Source organism: Anser cygnoides, chromosome 2 (assembly GCF_040182565.1).
Source record: "Anser cygnoides isolate HZ-2024a breed goose chromosome 2, Taihu_goose_T2T_genome, whole genome shotgun sequence".
Classification (NCBI taxonomy): domain Eukaryota; kingdom Metazoa; phylum Chordata; class Aves; order Anseriformes; family Anatidae; genus Anser; species Anser cygnoides.
Window position 1 is genome coordinate 6,290,827 of NC_089874.1, and position 17,598 is coordinate 6,308,424.

General features: G+C 45.1%; 1 protein-coding gene across 1 annotated transcript in view; it reads left to right on the top strand.

The window, feature by feature from the left end:
• Window positions 1-6,286: 6,286 nt before the first annotated feature.
• LOC106036851 (sodium channel protein type 5 subunit alpha-like) overlaps window positions 6,287-17,598 on the top strand; it is a 193,531-nt gene continuing 182,219 nt past the window's right edge. The window contains 1 exon segment of the mRNA XM_066991437.1: window positions 6,287-8,095. The gene's annotated coding sequence lies outside the window, so the exon portion shown is untranslated.

A 17,598-nucleotide genomic window follows, 5' to 3' on the forward strand; every position in this document is an offset into this window, starting at 1 on the left:
TTAACGTTTAGATTTTTTTACCAGTCTTTCTCAGCAGACAGCTGTTAGATAAAGAGAGAAAAGTGAATAGTTGTTATGAAACGACATGTCATAGCTAAAGGAGAAAAAAAAAAAAAAAGAAAGGAATCATCATATGAATATCAGAGGAAAAAGACAGAACAAGTCATCTCTCGCTTCCTGTGCCTTTTGCTCCCGTCATGTCCTTTCTTGGCACTTCTGAACTTTAGCTAAAGAAGTAATTTTTTTCCTGAACATAATGCTTAAGATCTGCAACAAATTTCCATTGCACTCCTGTTCTGGATGGGTTCAGGGAGTTTTGAATCAAGGCTCTGAATTCTTCACAGGAGGATGAAATGTGAGTAGAAACCTTCCTAGGAAAGTCTATGAGTTCTTGGGTTCCTTTACCCTTAGTGGAAGTCTTGTTTGATTTGCATTGGGTTTTCTTTCCTATGAAGTTGCCTAAACTTGACAGTTCCCAAAGTTCTCTCACACAGTGTCCCAACAAGCAGCTGCAAGGTTTACAGATGTCCACCTGGCTGTCCGGGGTGGCTCGGGCAACCTGCTTTGTCCTGTAGCTGTCAACACCCCAGAAACACTGCACTGGGTCACACATGGCTTTTTTTTGGGTATGGAGGTGGCAAAAAAAGATCCCCAAACTTAAAAATATAATAATAATAAAATACTCATGGTGACTCCAGACTCCTGGGAACAGAGGAAGTGGCTGAATGTGAGGTTATGGTCTGAAAACATTGAAAGATTCTGGGCTGTGGTTTTCTTTTATTAATTAGCTAAAGTGATATTCAGAATCTGAAACCAAGGCTTTTAGGCACATCTCTGGTGCCTAATTCTGCTGGCTGTCTCCTTGCACTGTGAATCAGGAGACTGTTTATTGAAGTCAGTGATGCAGCGTTAACGTAAGTGCAACATAAGGGAGATGAGGGATTTGTTTACGAGCATAAAAATCCCCTGGACAGTTTAATACTAACAGTGAAAATTACTGAATAGCTGCAAAGTACAGGCTTTAAATGTAGCTGAAATAAGTTTTCTGGAACATTTCCAGCACTATTTTAAGGGCCTGATCCAGACCCCAATGCAGCCAAAGGTAAAGCTCCTTTTGATTTCTTTGGATGAAGCATTATATTTCTGAAACACCATTCCTGCTCCTAGAATTTTCTAAAGGTGTCTTTCAGGTGGTTTTTGATTAACTATTAGGCCAGATGTAATGCCTTTTGTATCCCTTTAGTGCCTGGATTGGTTAAATATAAGAAGGAAATAACATTATAATTCTGTTGCACAGCAAATTCTAATTTTCCATGTAGTTATTTATTGGACAAGCTGTAGAAAACTATCTTTTGTTTATTGTTTTCCCAAAGAAAACTGGTTTTACCATTGCCCTTACTGTGCATCTGTCCTATCTGTCCTGTAGCTTTTGAACCTGCTGGATAATTTGGCTCAGAGATTTAGGACTAGAAGATATTTGGGCTGTGCAAGTTTTGTCAAAAGAAAGGATGATCATGGATAGAAAGTAGAGAGACTCAGAGAAAGGTCTTTTCCAACCTAGATGATGCTATCATTCTAAAGAAGATGACTGTAGGGTGACTCAGCCACATAACTTCACGACAGCCAATCCTCCAGAGATCCATAGGGGAGCAGATTATTTTAAGTAAAGTGAACTGTTCGAAGAATTTTTATTGTATTGTACTGTATTGTATTGTATTTTTAGTATCCCACTGCCAGGCTGGTGTCCACTTAACCTACATTAACCAGGTTCATGAGGTCACATAATGCCAGGTGTAGACTACGTAGAGATAATTGCATAGTTTTAAAGGAAATTTAGGGAACAAAGCTCTGGGATTTTGGCCCTTTTTGAAATCACATCTGAAGACTCCATCATAAAGATTTGTGTGCGCAGCTGTAAGAGTTTGTGGTCCTGATAAAGACCAGAAGAGATGAAAGAGGGACATAGATGTTGTCCCAGAGGGCCATGGCTGTCCTTCTACTCTAATCCTGCCCCACACATGGCTAAGGCTGGGTCGCTGTGCATGCCTGGGAGATGTTTGTCTGTACTGGCACCACATCAAGTATAAATTACTAACCATGTGTATACATACAAATTTATAAAAAAAAAATCAGCAATAAAGCAGAGCTATTGAAAATGCAATTTTCAGCTGCACCAGCTGGAACACAATTTCTAGCTCCACCAGTTGCACACTCCCCATTTTGCTGGGATCTGTCATCTGTGGTGTCAGATGGAGGATGTGTGCCTGCCTATTGCATGACACTGGTGCAAACGGAGCTGGGATGCAGCAGGGGATGTGCTGAGGACCCCCCCTGTGCATGTGCACCCTTGCAGCAAGGCCGCAGCTGCTTGTCCCCTGGCCATCGCTGCGAGATGGTACGAGGAAGGGAAAATGGAGAAGTAATCCCCAGCTGACACCGAGCCTGCCAGGAGGCACCCGTGGCCAGCAGAGATTAACACAGCCACAGCGGGGACTGGCCGGGGTCAAAGGAACACGGAGGTGGCCCCTTTCAGCGCCTCCTCCTCACCCCGCTTAGCTGCAGCCTTTGCCTTCCCTGAGCAGTCAAACCCGCCTTCTGCCATTGCTTACAGACCAAAATGCTTTTTTTCCCCTATATATTGCATAGGATGCTAATGGCTTAGTGGGCTTTCTGAGCTAATAGCTGGGATATAGCCTTTAGTAACACTTATAGTCTTTAAGTAACACTTAACTTCTGTGAGTCTGTCAAGTTACCCATCCCAATGTCAACCCTGTTCAGCAAGAAAACATACTGAGCAGCAACATGTGGCTCCTTTGAAGTCTGGTTTCTCAGTTCAAGCGCAACTTAGAGATTCAGATGTTCATTTGATGAAGAAACCGTGCTAGGAAGTGCAAGAGGGCAGGTATGCCAGCATGCTCCATGTTTGCTAGCTCATGTGGTGTTCATCATGCCAATGATTTCAGGTTCCTCAGATCCTGAATGAAACCTGGAGGAATGCTCTAGCAAGGACATTTTCTTCTCTCACTTCAGTGGACCAGGATCCCATCTTGAATGCAGAGCACCATCAGTTCATGCTCACTGATAATTGTGGCAGCTGAACAAGCGAAGTGCTTCGCAGCACCGCAAGGCCCAAACTAGGCCTCATGGCGGCCTGCAGCTCCCTCACGAGGGGAGCGGAGGGGCAGGCGCTGAGCTCTGCTCTCTGGGGACAGCGACAGGACCCGAGGGAACGGCATGGAGCTGGGACAGGGGAGGGTCAGGCTGGGGGTTAGGGAAAGGTTCTGCACCCAGAGGTGGTCGGGCACTGGGACAGGCTGCCCAGAGCAGTGGGCACGGCACTGAGCTGCAGGAGTTCAAGGAGCGTTTGGACACTGCTCTCAGACACAGGGTCTGGGTTTTGGGTGGTCCTGTGTGGAGCCAGGACTCAGTAATGCTTGTGGGTCCCCTCCAAATCAGGACGTTCTGTGATTCTAGGATTCTAGAACTCAAAATGCTGGACCTTGCACATTTAGTTGAAATATCCCTATGTTGGTTCTAATTTTCTTCCTAATGCTAGCCTGAAAGCTAGTTCTATATTCATAGCTAGTTTTGTGCATGTTTGAATGGCTCCCTGGTACATTATTTCTTTAGGTAGGTTTCTATAATGTTAATGAATGTGAAAGTTGTGATTAGCACGGGAGATTATTGCTTATAGCAACTACACAATGTATTAGGCAACCCATCAGTCTTGCTGTTAGAGCACTCTGCAGAATTCGATAAGTGACATTATTTACACAGTTGCCTTTATGAGCCTGAGAAACTTTGCAAAAACGTGTTATAATCTGGGCAATAGCTTTGCTAAAAAGCAAGTTAGCTTCATCGATTGCATTTCTTCACTTTGGTTACTGAACTGCGTGCTAAAAATAAATTAAAAAAAGCCATAATTGAGATCAATCTCTAATTGATTTTGACTTGTTGTGCCCAGTTAAAAGCAGAACCGATGCTTTCTGGAATGTTACTGATGTTCAGAGACTTTGTAGAGCTGCATGCGCGGAAAAGCATCAATAGCAAAAAGTAAGATCGCTTGATTTGGGCTTCATACAGAATTTTTGGTACTTAAATGTCAGACTGAAGTTCAAGTGTTCTTCAAAGTCCAGCAAGAAACTTCAGTGTCAATGAAATTCCTTTTAAAACTGTCCTGTGAGGCTTTGCTGCCTGTAAAGGCTGGTTCCTAAAATCAGAAATCACAGTGATCCATGGACTGCGTAAGCAAAGGCTTGGCAATGGGTGGTTAATGTGGAGAGCCTCCGATGGGGGGATCCGTGGTGGGATCTGTGCTCTTCACGCGACGAGAGCCAGCCTCAGCTGCTCCATGGCCGCTTTGACTGTGGGTCAGCCAGGGACAGACGCCCCGAGGACAGCCGGGACGGGCTGCACGGCTCCGTGCTGTCCCCGCACAGGGCTCACGGCGGACTCGGGTTGCAGCTCCGGTGCTAAACATTGTGGAAAACGCTCTTTCCGAGAAGCGTGAGGTCAGGTGGGGACCCACGCACCGTGTCCCTTTCCTCCATCTCCAAAAATACCGCCCCGCTCCCTCTGCTGCTTTTCTGGATGTTTTTCACTGGACCGCCAGCCCTGTGCCCCAGGGACGGAGGGAGGGGAGAGCCAAAGCAGAGGACAGCCTATTTTTAGGCTGACTATCTCCCACTCCCTGTCATGCTGGGTGCCAACGAGGTGGTGTCGCGGGGCGATGCTCGCCTGTTTGCAACACAGCCCCTGGAGCAGGAGAGGAGCGGAGATTTGAGCCATCTTCCTGCAGGCAGGGAGGGACCCCATGCCTGTCTAGATCAGCAGTAATTTTTCACCTTTGCATCTGTTTATTTCCAACTGGATAGCTTTCTCATCCCTCCCCTCACATTTTGTAACAGAGCTACATAAATGCTGTACTGTGCAGTGTTTTCAAGCCCAAGTGCAGGAATTCTGTTTGTGCCTTTCACTTGATTTGGTAGTGGGATAAAAAAAATAAATACAGGTTATAGAATTTAGGCTCAACTGCATCCATCAGAGATTATTAAACTGTAAAGTGAGACTGTGATCACTTCCTCCATTTCCATAATAGCAGAGGAGTCCCCATAACTCATTAGTGTTGGAGCTAGAGCATATATTACCTAGAAAACATGAATTCAGGGAGGTGGATTTTCCGTCCTTCAGTCTTTGGTAAATTGGCAGTCTTCGGAAAATCACGGTTAAATTATTTGGTTAAATTATTTTGTTAAAAGTGTGCACATTGTGCCTTATTTATATATCTTTTGTTCCAGTTCCTGGCCACTGGATTTCTTCTATCTTTGTCTGGCAGGCTGCAAAGCCCTCTGTAATATGCAGAGTAGCAGTATTGTCGTGGCTGTTTTTGTCCAAGGGTACTGGTACAGAGGTGAATTCATCCTTTCCCTTTCTCTTTGGTATGATGGAGCTCTTTGCATCATTTACCATAAGTCTGGTTGCCAGCCTGTAAACGTCCTTGGTGATGCTTCCCTCAGCCTTTCTAATTCATCTCCATAACCCTTGAGTTGGCGACATCAAAACTGAGCACTGTAAGGGGGCAACATTCAAATTATATTTGTGCCCTCTCAGCGCTGATTAACCAAGCCCTGCATCAGCTATTCTGCTCGTTTGGCCAGAAAGCAGAGAGGCCGACGGTCACTCAGATCTTTCTGTTTATCCATATAAAATCCTGCCACAAGTGCTTTACAGCAGTGTTCCAAGACCTAGGAAAGCAACATTGATACTCAGAGTGCATTCTGGCCAAGCCTCTAGTAACCTTTGGGTACAGTTGTCCTGACTTGTTGATTTAAAAAGTCAAGCTATAAAAGCTTCTGTATGTAGTATTTCTTTGTTATTTGTAAAACGGAAAAAATGTCATTCTCGGCGTGTTATTCCTCTGTTGTATTTTTTTGCCCTGAATACAAAACAGAAATCTGTATTGAACATTTTTGCCTTTTCTATGGCATTGCACCTGACAGTACTTCCACAATACATTTTGGTCCTTGTGTTTGAAAAGTTCATTCTTGTCTTCAAAAAGGCCAGTGATGTCTCTAGCCACAGATTTCTCACTGTGTCTTTTTTACTTTATTGTTGGAACCTAAGTCACTTTTATCATTCTTGTCTTCCTTTTATTTTATTTTATTTTACTTTACTTTATTTTATTTTATTTTATTTTATTTTATTTTATTTTATTTTATTTTATTTTATTTTATTTTATTTTATTTTATTTTATTTTATTTTATTTATTTTATTCATTTATTTTTATAAGCTTTGTGCAGTGGCACATGTGCAGCATTTCTTTGCACCATGTAAGGTATTTCGGTTGACACAGGAGAGGAGGCAGAAACTTTTCCAAGCCCTTCAGCGCCCAGGGAGATGACTGCCTCGTCATGCTGTGGCTGGACCTTTCTCTCTCTTTGCACTGCCTGACCAACATGGGATTTGCAGGACGATGCAGCAAGTATTTGGAGAGAGCTGGGAAATGAAGGAAGTTCAAGTCCCCAACATCTTACAAAGGGTGGAATTCTTTCCGAGTTGACAGCCTCAACAAAACAGACCCGCTTCACATCACCAAACCTTGATGCATCCCTTTTAATGCAGGACAGGCTAAGGAGGCTACAACCCCCCACCATTATCATATCACACCACCATCATATGGTGGCAGCTGCAAATAATCTCTTTTTCTCCCATAAAATCTGGTTGCATTGTCATGCCACCTTCTTCTGTGTTTCTGCTAACATGTAGTTGGGACTTCAGAAAATGAAACCAGGGCCAAAAACAGTCGACATCCTACAGCCACTTCCTTTCTGCAGCCAAGCAGTAAGTCACACCTCAGCATCCTAAACTGGAGACTGCACCAGAACAGCATCCTTGGGACAGTCAGTGGCCTCAGCACTCTCTTGCTGGGCTGAAACACCCAGGATTTTGGGAGAAGCCCTCTGCTCTGTGGGAGATCCCAGGCTGGGAGGTGAGCTACAAACACTGGGTGAATGAGCTGAGTGCTAAGGATTGTAAGGAAGAAAGGCAGCTTCCCAAATTATGATTCAGTCTCTACAAGCCAGTGATTTTTTCATTTACAGAAAGTACCAGAATTCAGTCTTTCAAGCCTCCTGATACTGGGGTCCCTTAGCAGGAGACCCAAGGCCTCCTGGCTCTGACTGAACGTGAACTCTGGGCTGATGCATATTTATTATTATTTTCTGTTTCATGCTGCTGATTGTCCCAGATGCAGCGGAGGAAAATGACTTTCAAATGAGAAGATTTTCATAAGCCTAGAGCATAACTGTACTTGGAATGCAAACTTTAATCAGTTATTATCTGGAAAAATGTCTAACAAAGTGTCAATCTCTGCTGGGTTCCCCAGTCATCCTAACATCAGCTACAGGTGGCCCTGGGATGAAACATAATTCCTGTGTAAAGCATTTTGGGATCCTTGCAGGGATCTTGGAGCAGGGACCACCCACCTTTCTTATGTACTCTGAGAATAATTATAAATATGAATGATAATGGTTAATTTAGCTTGGTCAGAAAGCTTTGCTTCGCTGGGGGAGCAGAGTATTTTTAGTCTTGAGAATCTCTGAATGTTTTTGGCCAAATATTACTCTTGGATTTAAGTGTCTGCTTCTTCAGTTCAGAAGTCAGGTTCCCATACTCTTGGCCAAAGGAGTGCCCCTAATCCTAAAGAGGTATCAAACCATCCGGCACCCCAAAGCACCCAATGCTAGACACCTTACAAGGGGTCAAACCCCACATAGGTGGAAACTCTGCTGCAAGAGCCCACATCACCCCTCACCATCCCACTGCACCCTAGGGCTGTTCCCTCCCCCAAGAGCTTTTGCTCTGCACCTAAAAAATGCAGGTACCCATGTAAGTGGTTGCAGTAAAGAGCTACCAGAGGAGGCAATTTTTTTTTCAGGGCACAACCGGAGAGCCTACTTAGCATAGTTTTACAGGCTGCTAATGTGGTTTTATTGCTTCTAGGACCTGACCTATTATTGTTATGTGCTGTGGATGCTTTTATTCATTTGGAACCGGCCCAGGGATCTCTAACGGAGCTCTGCACGGCATGACCTAGGTATGCCCAGTGTAACACTCCTCCCCTGCACTGGGAAAGATGTTTTTTTTTGCACTGCATCTGGGAGGCTTGGGGAATTAGCCTGGCAGCACAGCTTACCTTTGCAGATGCTGTGCTCTAGAGCCTACAGGGTACTGGGGGACTACAGAGAGGGAAGGAGGGAGGGAGAGAAGGAGGGAGGGATGTCTCCGTGTTCCCCATCACTGCATGAGGCTGTAGGTTTCTTTTTGCTCTGTTGTGGACTCAGTGTGTGTGTGTGTGTGTGTGTGTGCAGAGCGCTTCAGTCCAAGCGCTGGTGTGCAATGAGTCATCCCCCTCTGCTGCTAATAGAAAACTCAACAGAGCCCAGATTAGAAATGGACAAGGGATGGTTTCTCAGACTCACCTTCCCCCGCACCGCTGAGCCCAGGAGTTGCACAGCCACGGCTGCTCTGCTCCATGCCCTCTTCTCCCTCCGATGGGTTGAAAACCCATGGGGGAGAGGAGGGATGAGGCAGAGGAGGGTGGAGGAAAATGCAGTGAGTCCTGGTTAGGCAAAGAGGCCTCATTCATCCTGACCCATCACCAGGACCACCCCTGCCTTACTGTTGTTCCCATGGCCAAAATAATGGATCTTAGCATTATCTGCAGTCCTTTCAGCATTTACTATGTTTTGGTGTTGCTAGTTTTGACTTTCTATCCCATTTTACAGCCTCAAATAGCTAAAGTGAATGCTTGCTGTTTATTGTGCTTTTCATGGTTTCTTGATAATTAACAGCAGTTTTCTACAATTTTTTCCATGCTTAAAATGCTGATCCAGGCAGTACCATCTTGGTTGTGAGGCCAGTTGCTGTCTTGAGATGTTTAAAAACCGATTGAAAAAAACTTACTTTGTCAAATGGTGACTTTTATGCCTGAATAGTCCGTAGGGGCCTTGTTGGTGTTTTGCAAGTCTAAAGAGGTCTTCCTTGTTACCAGAAGTAGCAGCTTCGTACTGAAAGTGGCAAAATTTTGTGTTATGGACGTAAAAGCTTTATATGACAATGGGATTTTGCACTGGGAGCATGCGTGCACATGTTTAGCTTTAAGCTAACTTTTGGTTCTCCCTGAAGTGGTCAGGCAGTTGGACTCAGTGATTTTTAGGTCCCTTCCAACTGAACTATTCTACTCTACTCTACTCTACTCTACTCTACTCTACTCTACTCTACTCTACTCTACTCAAGTCCCAGGGGGCTGATGAAGGGTCTTTCTGCCCATAGCTCTCAAGAGTTTCTGTCATTCACTGCCATTTTTTTCCCTCCAAAACCTTACTTTTGCTTCCTTCCAAGCAGGAGAACTTCCCACCTAAAGAAACAGCACTGGATTAAGGCTTTTAGCTAACAGGAGAGGAGCATATGCATGCCTTACACAGTTAATCAGGGATAGAGAGAAGGGGAATTTTGCTCTTGTGTGACCTGAGACATGCTTGGAGGTGCCTCTGTCTCTGTGCGGATGACATATTCACCTAGAGCAGCTGCACTCTCACCATGTGCTTTGCTAGGTAAGATGGTTAAATGTGGTGCTTTGGTGATCAAACACAAAAAAGCTGTTGTCTTCACGGAGGCTGAGTTGTTCAGCTAAGGTCTATGCTGCCCTCCAGTCCTCAAAATGGACCTCTGCTGGGGACCTGCCTAGCTTTTGCTCTGCATGGACTTTGTCATGCATATTGAAGTTGTGCTGTTAGGGATAAGAGAGCATTCAAAGTATTTCAGCATGAGTGGCTCTAACCCTGACCCTAGCCCCATATAGCCTCTGAAAATGCAGACTCAATGAAGCTGCTGAAAATATATTGGAGAGCTTAGCCATCAGAGCAAAATGCCTGTAAAATATTTTTAAAAGTAATCAAAAAGGCAAAAAAGTTGAGAGCAAAAGAAGGAGAAAGTGCACTGCTAGTTCAGGGCAAAAGACAATTGTACCTGCTGGTAGCAAGAACAACTTCATCGTCTGATGCGTGGACTTCTTCCAGCTTGTCACAACAAATACTGCTCACCCAAGGCTATTTGTTGCGTTAGCAATAAACCAGTGAACATCGGGAGCTGCAGCTCACGTTGGCACATAGGGTAGGCACCAGTTACCGCTGGCACAGATATACTACTGTTTAGCAAGGAGGAGAACTGGTGAAGACGTGAAATGGCACCAAGGGCACACTTTGTTTCCCACCTCCTCTGAACTGTGTGTTGATCAAGCCCAAGTGTTAAGTCAAGCCCCCAGTGATAGCATTATCTACTGTTTTGCTAGGAGTACTCAGAAGACACCTATCACCCTACAGCTGAGGCTCACGGCGCTTTGGTTATGATAGGACCAATCTTTATTCTAGGACCTGGCAGAGCACAGCAGCAGCTGACTTCAGATCCCAAATGGCAGCTGAGAGATTCCGCTAAGGAGAATCCTGTATTCAGCTGTGAATGAGTAGAGGGATGGTTTGTATCTTAACATAGGCAGCCTTATATAATGCAGCCAGAAAAACAAACAAACAAAGAGGTTGCAAATGACCCAGAGGACACATTGCAGAGAGATGAGGAAGAAGAAAGCCCACATTATTCTTGTTATACGTATTTGAAGGTAGTTCGCTGCTGGACATCACAGCTCAATCTTATTTGTGGTAAAATCACCTGGCTTTCATCAAGGTTCCTGTCTGTTCCAGGGACTGGATGACCAGAGAAACAAGTGAGCTGCACCTTTTAGAAAAGGCTTGTGAGGTTGTCCTTGGCTTTCATGGTGGAACTGTATAAGCAAGGTGTAAATGACTTTGCAGCCCAGATTTCTCTCAGCATCTTTACCTCAACAGAGCTGTTCACAAGATAAAGGAATGCAGAGACAAGGGTCATGGGGAAGGAGCAGCTGGATGAGCCAACCTGTGGGAAGAGATGGTACCGCCTTGCCTTCTGATGGCAGCCTTGCAGCTGCCTGTAAGATAAGAACACGAATCCCAGAGATAGAGCAGATGTGGGCTTGAAAACCACAGGCTTGTTAATAATTGTGGACTAATATATCACAAGAGTGTCTACAGGCTGCCTTGGAAGTGCTCACATGAGCACGAGAGAGGGACAGGGACAGAGCACAGGGTGCCTAGACAGGCTGTGGACACTGATCTTTCAGACCTACACTGACCAACCCTCAAAAAGCAATTCCACAAGCACCAGTTCGGCCACCTACATTGCATCTTGTATTTCCATATTTTCAAAGCCAGCAGCGCTGCTTTGTCTGTCGGGTGCTGGTTTTGAGGTGAGAGCTGCCCCCAGGAGCAGAGTTTGACTGATGGGGGAGCATCGTGGCTGTTGAGCAGGAAGATGACCTCCCATTGTGGGCATAATCGCTACATTCCTTGACTGGGAGAGGAGCGGAGCAAGCCTGCCTGTGTAGGACGTACATGGAAATGGCATTTTTATGGGAATATCTGAAATGCCTCTTACAGGCACCCAGTTAAACACTCCTCTCTGTCTGGCCACAGGCCAGTCTGGAGTCCTTTGAACTCCTTGCCCTCCAGGCGGAAGCTGGGGTTGAGTTCTCCTATTGACTTTCAGGACACTGTGTTTTCGGTAGTAGCCACAGCGAAGGGAACCCAGCTGCCTAAATTGCTGCCAACAAAGTTTCATGTGTCTCATCGGCCATGGTAGGTGTTTGACAGAGTTTTGTCTTCTGCAGTTATTGTGGCACTGTGTCCACTCACTGGCAGACCTCAGTTTTTAGCAGGGATAGAAGGCGGATCACAGCTGGTAGCCAGGCAGTCTGCCAGTGCACATCAGCCGTTTCTCGTGATATTTAGCAGCTGAACTAAGTTTATTTATTTATTTATTTGTTTGTTTATTTATTTATTTATTTTGGTGTGGAAGCTTTGAAACATGTTGAACTTGCCATGTAGGAAAATGTCCTGTTAGTCCAGTGCTCATTTGTAGCAAGGGCACACAAGTTTGGGAGCATATTCCTGCTCACGGCTTAAAATGTGCTTTCAGCACAACATCGTGCATGCATGCCCTAGACCTCTTGAGAAGGGTCCCAATGTCCTGTTTCTACGTGCAGATATACAACGTGGTGCATGTAGCCAGGGAAATAAAGCTAAAAGTGTGTGTAAATTCAGAGCCTGCTCTTTCAGCTCTCGTGTACCATATGCTGCTCTCGGGAAGAGTAGGATTTCAGCCCAGTAATCAGGCTCCTGTGGGAGACTCGCACTGCCTCTCTGCTGCTCTAGTCAGAGGCTTTGTGTGAAGTTGCTACTCCTGAACTCAAACGAGGACTGAATACCACCAGGGAGGGCTGAATGGTTTTCATGGCCTCACTATTCTGTATGGCGCTGCTTTAAGGGATTGATTCATGTCACTCTTGGTTTCCTCCTCTTGCTTTGGGAACTAAGTTTTAGACTTTACCATTGAAATGTGGAAGAGAATAAGAGGGGAGCCAAAACATTAATCTCTGAACAGCAAAACGTATTCTGCTTTTCTAAGGTTATTACCCTAAAATAAGGTAAATAAAACTCATTGCCTTGTGACTAGCAAAACTAATTCAGCTTTGTTTCCTAGCTCTTGTGACTTTAACTTGCCCTCCCAAGGCCATAGGCTCTTCCTGACAACTTGTGGGGCTAAGTGGCAATATGTGCAATGGCTTAGGGCTGTATGTCATACTGAGGATTTATTTACATCCCTAAACTGACTGATATACTGGCTGCCATCTCTCAGAACAGGATAGGGGTTGGAGTTACGCTGCCATGGGGGCACTAAGGTTGATTTATTTTACATAGCTCTTCATTTCAATAGGATGAGTGGGCATTTAGTATATCTAAAACGTCTACTTCTGTCTCAAGTATGGTTGAAATTGGCCAATGGATTCAAAAGTTATTAGAGGGGATTAAAAGACAGACAGCATGATCAGATAAGCCTGTTTCCTCAGAAAACTAGGCTAAAAAGGGAAAAAAAAAATCTAGTGCAAGGACTCCTGTGATGTCCTCTGTACATCCTGGTTTTTTCAGCATCCACTGTAGTTAATACTGCAAGCTCTGAGTATTTACAAATGAGTGATGCAGCACGTACTGAAGCGCTGCTCTCCTTTGCTCTGTTTACATTACACCTAGAACACAGAATGTGGTTATCCCACTGACGTGGCATCAATCCTCTGTCTCGGGAGCCGAAATCTGTTGTGCATGCATAAGGAGTGGCTCCAGGTTAACTGCATCCGAACACCCCCTTGCCCAAACAGGATTTAGTGGCCAGGAGACAAGCCTCGTGTCCCTGTCCCTATTCACTGAGGGGCTGTAAGACACGCCAGCAGGTTGGCCATTCTGTATCCCAGAGCAGCTGATGAGGACTTTGCTTCTTCTCGGTCTAGGTGTGAACATGGACATGTTTTAGTTGATCACGGGTGTGAGGCTGTGTCCAGCTCAGCCCCAAATATACACTTGACGATCATCTTTCATAGTCGGCATCATTTTGCTGTCTAGAAGCTGCCAGTTCATAAATCAAGGTTTGCAGACTGGGAGGTGGGGAAGTCCATGAGGTATTGTGTTTGGTCTCTAGATAAGCAGCTGCCACTTTGCCTGTACAGCAAAGCCAATGGAGCTTTGATCCCCATGTACATTTCAGAGCAAGCGCTGTTAGTCGTGAGCCCACCGTCCAGGAGAAGTGAGGGAAAGGGTCTGGATTTAATGGAGCTTTTCATCAGAGAGAAGGATGCTGGAAGGAAAGGCAGCCACAGCTGCAAGAAAAAAAAATAGTTAAAGCCTGCGAAGATGTTAAGACTTGGTATTTAATTTCAGGCTACATAAAGGCATATTCTGGGAGGTGAATTTTTAAATGTAAAGGAAAGGTACGTGGATAAGGTTTGGGGTTCTGCCTTTTCTTGGTGTTTCCAGCCCAGTTTCTGTGTTCCCGTTTATATTGCAAAGCCGGTAAATTTTCAAGCAGACACACAAATCCAGAAATAAAAGGAATAGCTGGTCGTGAACCTGCCACCCACATACATAGCCAGTGAGCCAGCTGGGTGCCAGCACCCCTCCCTCCCTTCCTGCTTCTCTGACTGTTGGCTCAGCTGTCATGACATGACTGAGACATTGCTGAAGTCCACGAGGCAGATTTCCCGGACAGGGTTGGGAATGAACTCCAGAAAATGGTCTGGAGAGACCACCTTGGCTTCCAGAAGCTGTAGTGCTGGGATTCTGGTAGCTCCTGAGCATCGTCAGGAAAAAGAGGTTTTATGACTCAAAATCGATGCTTTGAACTTTTTCAGATGAGCTGGTAGACAACATGGTTGTCAGAGGTGATGGACATCAGGTGAAATTCATACCTGAAGGTGAAAAGATTCTGTCTGGTGCTAGCTTGGGCTTTCAGACCTTCTGAGTGTGTCTTGACACAGCTCATGGTGCAGCTACCTACTTGCACTTCTTGCATGGGAAAGCAGAGGATGAGCTGCTGGGCAAAGCCTGGGAGAGCTGGGATCCCTTCCTCCTGCTGGTGGAAGAGGCAAATAACTTCAGACCATTCTGCCGTTCATTCAGTTCACGCTGTGTTTGTCCAATGGTAAGCAGCAAAGTAATTGCATTTCGTGCCTCTGGGTGCTGCTGTCAAAGAATAAAAAATAGCAACAGGAATTTCTGGGGCTGGGCTTCCGTTCAGAAGCTCAAAAAGTTTGTACGCTCTTGAAAATCCCTCCCTGCCCTTCCTTCTCAGCTGGGTGTTTAACATTATGAGGGAACACTTGGTACCATGCCTAGTCCTCAGGATTAGTAATTTGCTTTGTTGTTTGTGTTAATCTAAAGCCCCTGGCTATGCAGCAAAAAGTCAGCCAAGTTCGCTTCTTGGAGAAGTCTGGGAGGAGGTCATTAATCTGGTGTGCGTAATGAAGCACCGCGCTCAGAAGGGTCATTATCTGCGCGCTGCCAGCCTGCCGTCCGGAAAGGACCAAGCCGCATTTACCCTGATGGCATCAGGTGTGCAGCTGGGAGGAAACCCCTGCAGCAGCCAGAGGAAATCTCGGAAAATGGCTCGCTGTCAGAAAGCAGTTTTCCTGCTGAAGTCTGCCCTCTCCTTTCCTCCCGGGATCTGCGGAGCTGCTGCCTTTTAGCAATTTGCTCTCTGGAAGAGGTTGAGAGTAGATGGCTTCTGCCCCTGCTTTTGTCGGCGTAGGTTTATGGGAGATGTGGGTGTGCACTGTGCTGCCCAGAAGTGGGTCACAGTCTGGGTCTAGAGGCTGCAAGATGCTTTTTTTATGCCTCTACCCAGGCCTCGATCTCTGAGCAGTTTATATTCTCTGTATCTGTTTCTACCAAATGCTTCCCCCACCCAGCCACCTGCTGAAACCAACCCAGGCTCTTTGGTTTCTTTTGCTGCTAATTTGCGGTAGAGCTTTTTTTCTTTTCTGTGCTGCAAGAGGTATAGCCTCATATAACCCAGCTTGGGAAGACTCCTGATAGCAGCTCCCTCCCATCCTCCCCATTCCCGTTTGTCTTGTGTCTCGTTTGCAATTGCCATTATTTCATCCCTCTGAGGCACCTACTGCTAAGGCTCCCCTCAGTGATGGATGCTGACAGACTGGATGCATAAATATTAAGAAAGGTGGAAAGAGCCAGAGTTGCAATTTCTGAGTGCAGAACGGCGGTGGAGATGCTGCTTTTAGAGCTGACCAACGCAACTGCAGTCTGGGCTCCTGACTAAAAAGGCTGTAGATGCAAGTTAGGCTCAAGTTCTGGCTGGGACTGGAGTTGTACATCTTGTGCCAGCGAGGCAGAGAAGCAAATATGCTGGTTATACTGGTGATTTTCACTGGACTTAGTTAGGGCTTCGTCAGGAGACTGATCTGGTCTCTAATTGTATCCTGTTCCTTGTCTAATTTTCGTTGCTGGTAGGGTGAGACAAATTTGTTCCTAGGTGGTCTTACAGATTCTCAGTTTCCTGCGTCTTGACGTGAAAAATCTGATGTGAACATAAGCCCCTGTGCATGGCCCTAGAAATGATTATGTTAGCTGTCAATCTGGTACATTATCCTTGCAGTGCAGTATCACAAGTCACCTGTCTACGTGACCACCTTAATAAATCAGCGTGTGACCGCCTGGAATTGCTAGAGGTTTGGTATTATCAGAAAGCCTGATGGCAATATTCAGATACTGAAGGAACAAGAAAGTCTTGATTAACGCTGAGTTAGCTGTCTCTTCTCTAATGCTGTTTCCAGTTCAACGGATGTCTTGATAATACTGTTTGGTCTGAAGGCCATAGACTTATTGATGGTCACAGATCAAAATACCATCACTTCCAATAAATTATGCTGCCCTATTTCTGTTAAGAAGTACACCAAGGAGCAACATCTGTAAAAGCAAGGGGAAAATCTGAGCAGTCTTAACAATGAATCATAGTGCTGCTACCCAGAGCGAGAGTGAACATGACTGAAGTGCATTTCCAGAAGTGAAATTTGAGGAATGCAAATTTGAGGCTGGCAGTGGTTCTGTGTTGTGGACCCCACAGCACAGTGAGGATGGTGTTGTTTTTGGAGGATCCCAAATTCAAACTTTCCTTGCCTACATCTCCTTCTGCAGACCTCTTTGGCCATTTATCCCACCTTGGATCATGTATAGTTTCGGGAATTTGAGGATAAATAGATCAGGAGTATTGCAAAAAGGCGCTTAATGTTTTTCTTACATCTCAGGATAATAATGCCAGAAGTTTGTGGTGGACCAAAATAATTTTAATGTTCACAGTGTCCCAAACATCATCTCTCTGTTATTACCTATGAGCGTGAGGCTGAGACTAGTGTGATCACACAAAGACCTCAATATCCCTGTAGACAATACAGCAAATTAATACTTTATATGATCAAGGTTTGGGAATGTACAACAATCCTCATTTTGCTAGGACTGATCTCTCAGACCAGCATGGAGTATGTCAGAGATCTTGTCACTTTTCCAAGGTTTTCACCTTGTCAGTACTCACTGTCTGTAGGCAAAGGGAGGCTCACCAATCTAGCATTTTCCAAAAATACTAACTTTCACTTACACAAAATGTGCAAATTACCTTCCTTCATTTAAAACTCATAGACTGTAGTATATTTTTGTAGTAGGAAACAGATTGGAGGACATCTTGTTTCAGAGCATGCAAAAAACTAACCAAAAGTCCAGAATCACTCACTTCTGTCCATTTACTACCAAGGAAACATAAAAGCAGCTGTTTGCACGGTCCAGGTATTTCCTTAAGATGAAAACTTTTGCTCTGTGACAACCTATGAGCATCCATTAAAGCACAGATTGTGGAGCAGAGCAGATTGTGTGGTTCTGCCCATCTGCACATCGGATACCCATGCTTACTTTTTAGTAAGAGCAAGGAGCTGGATGTAATGTCATGCAGTCATAATTCTTGGCAGTTGCTATAGTTCATATGTTTATAGGAAGCTGAAGCTTTGGAGCATTTATCAGATCTCTTTACACTTCCTGCATTAGTGCTTGGGTGTTTTTTTTTTTTTTTTGCTGAGCTCTCGGGCTGCCGAAGCCCTCTTTGGCAGGGAAAGAGCCA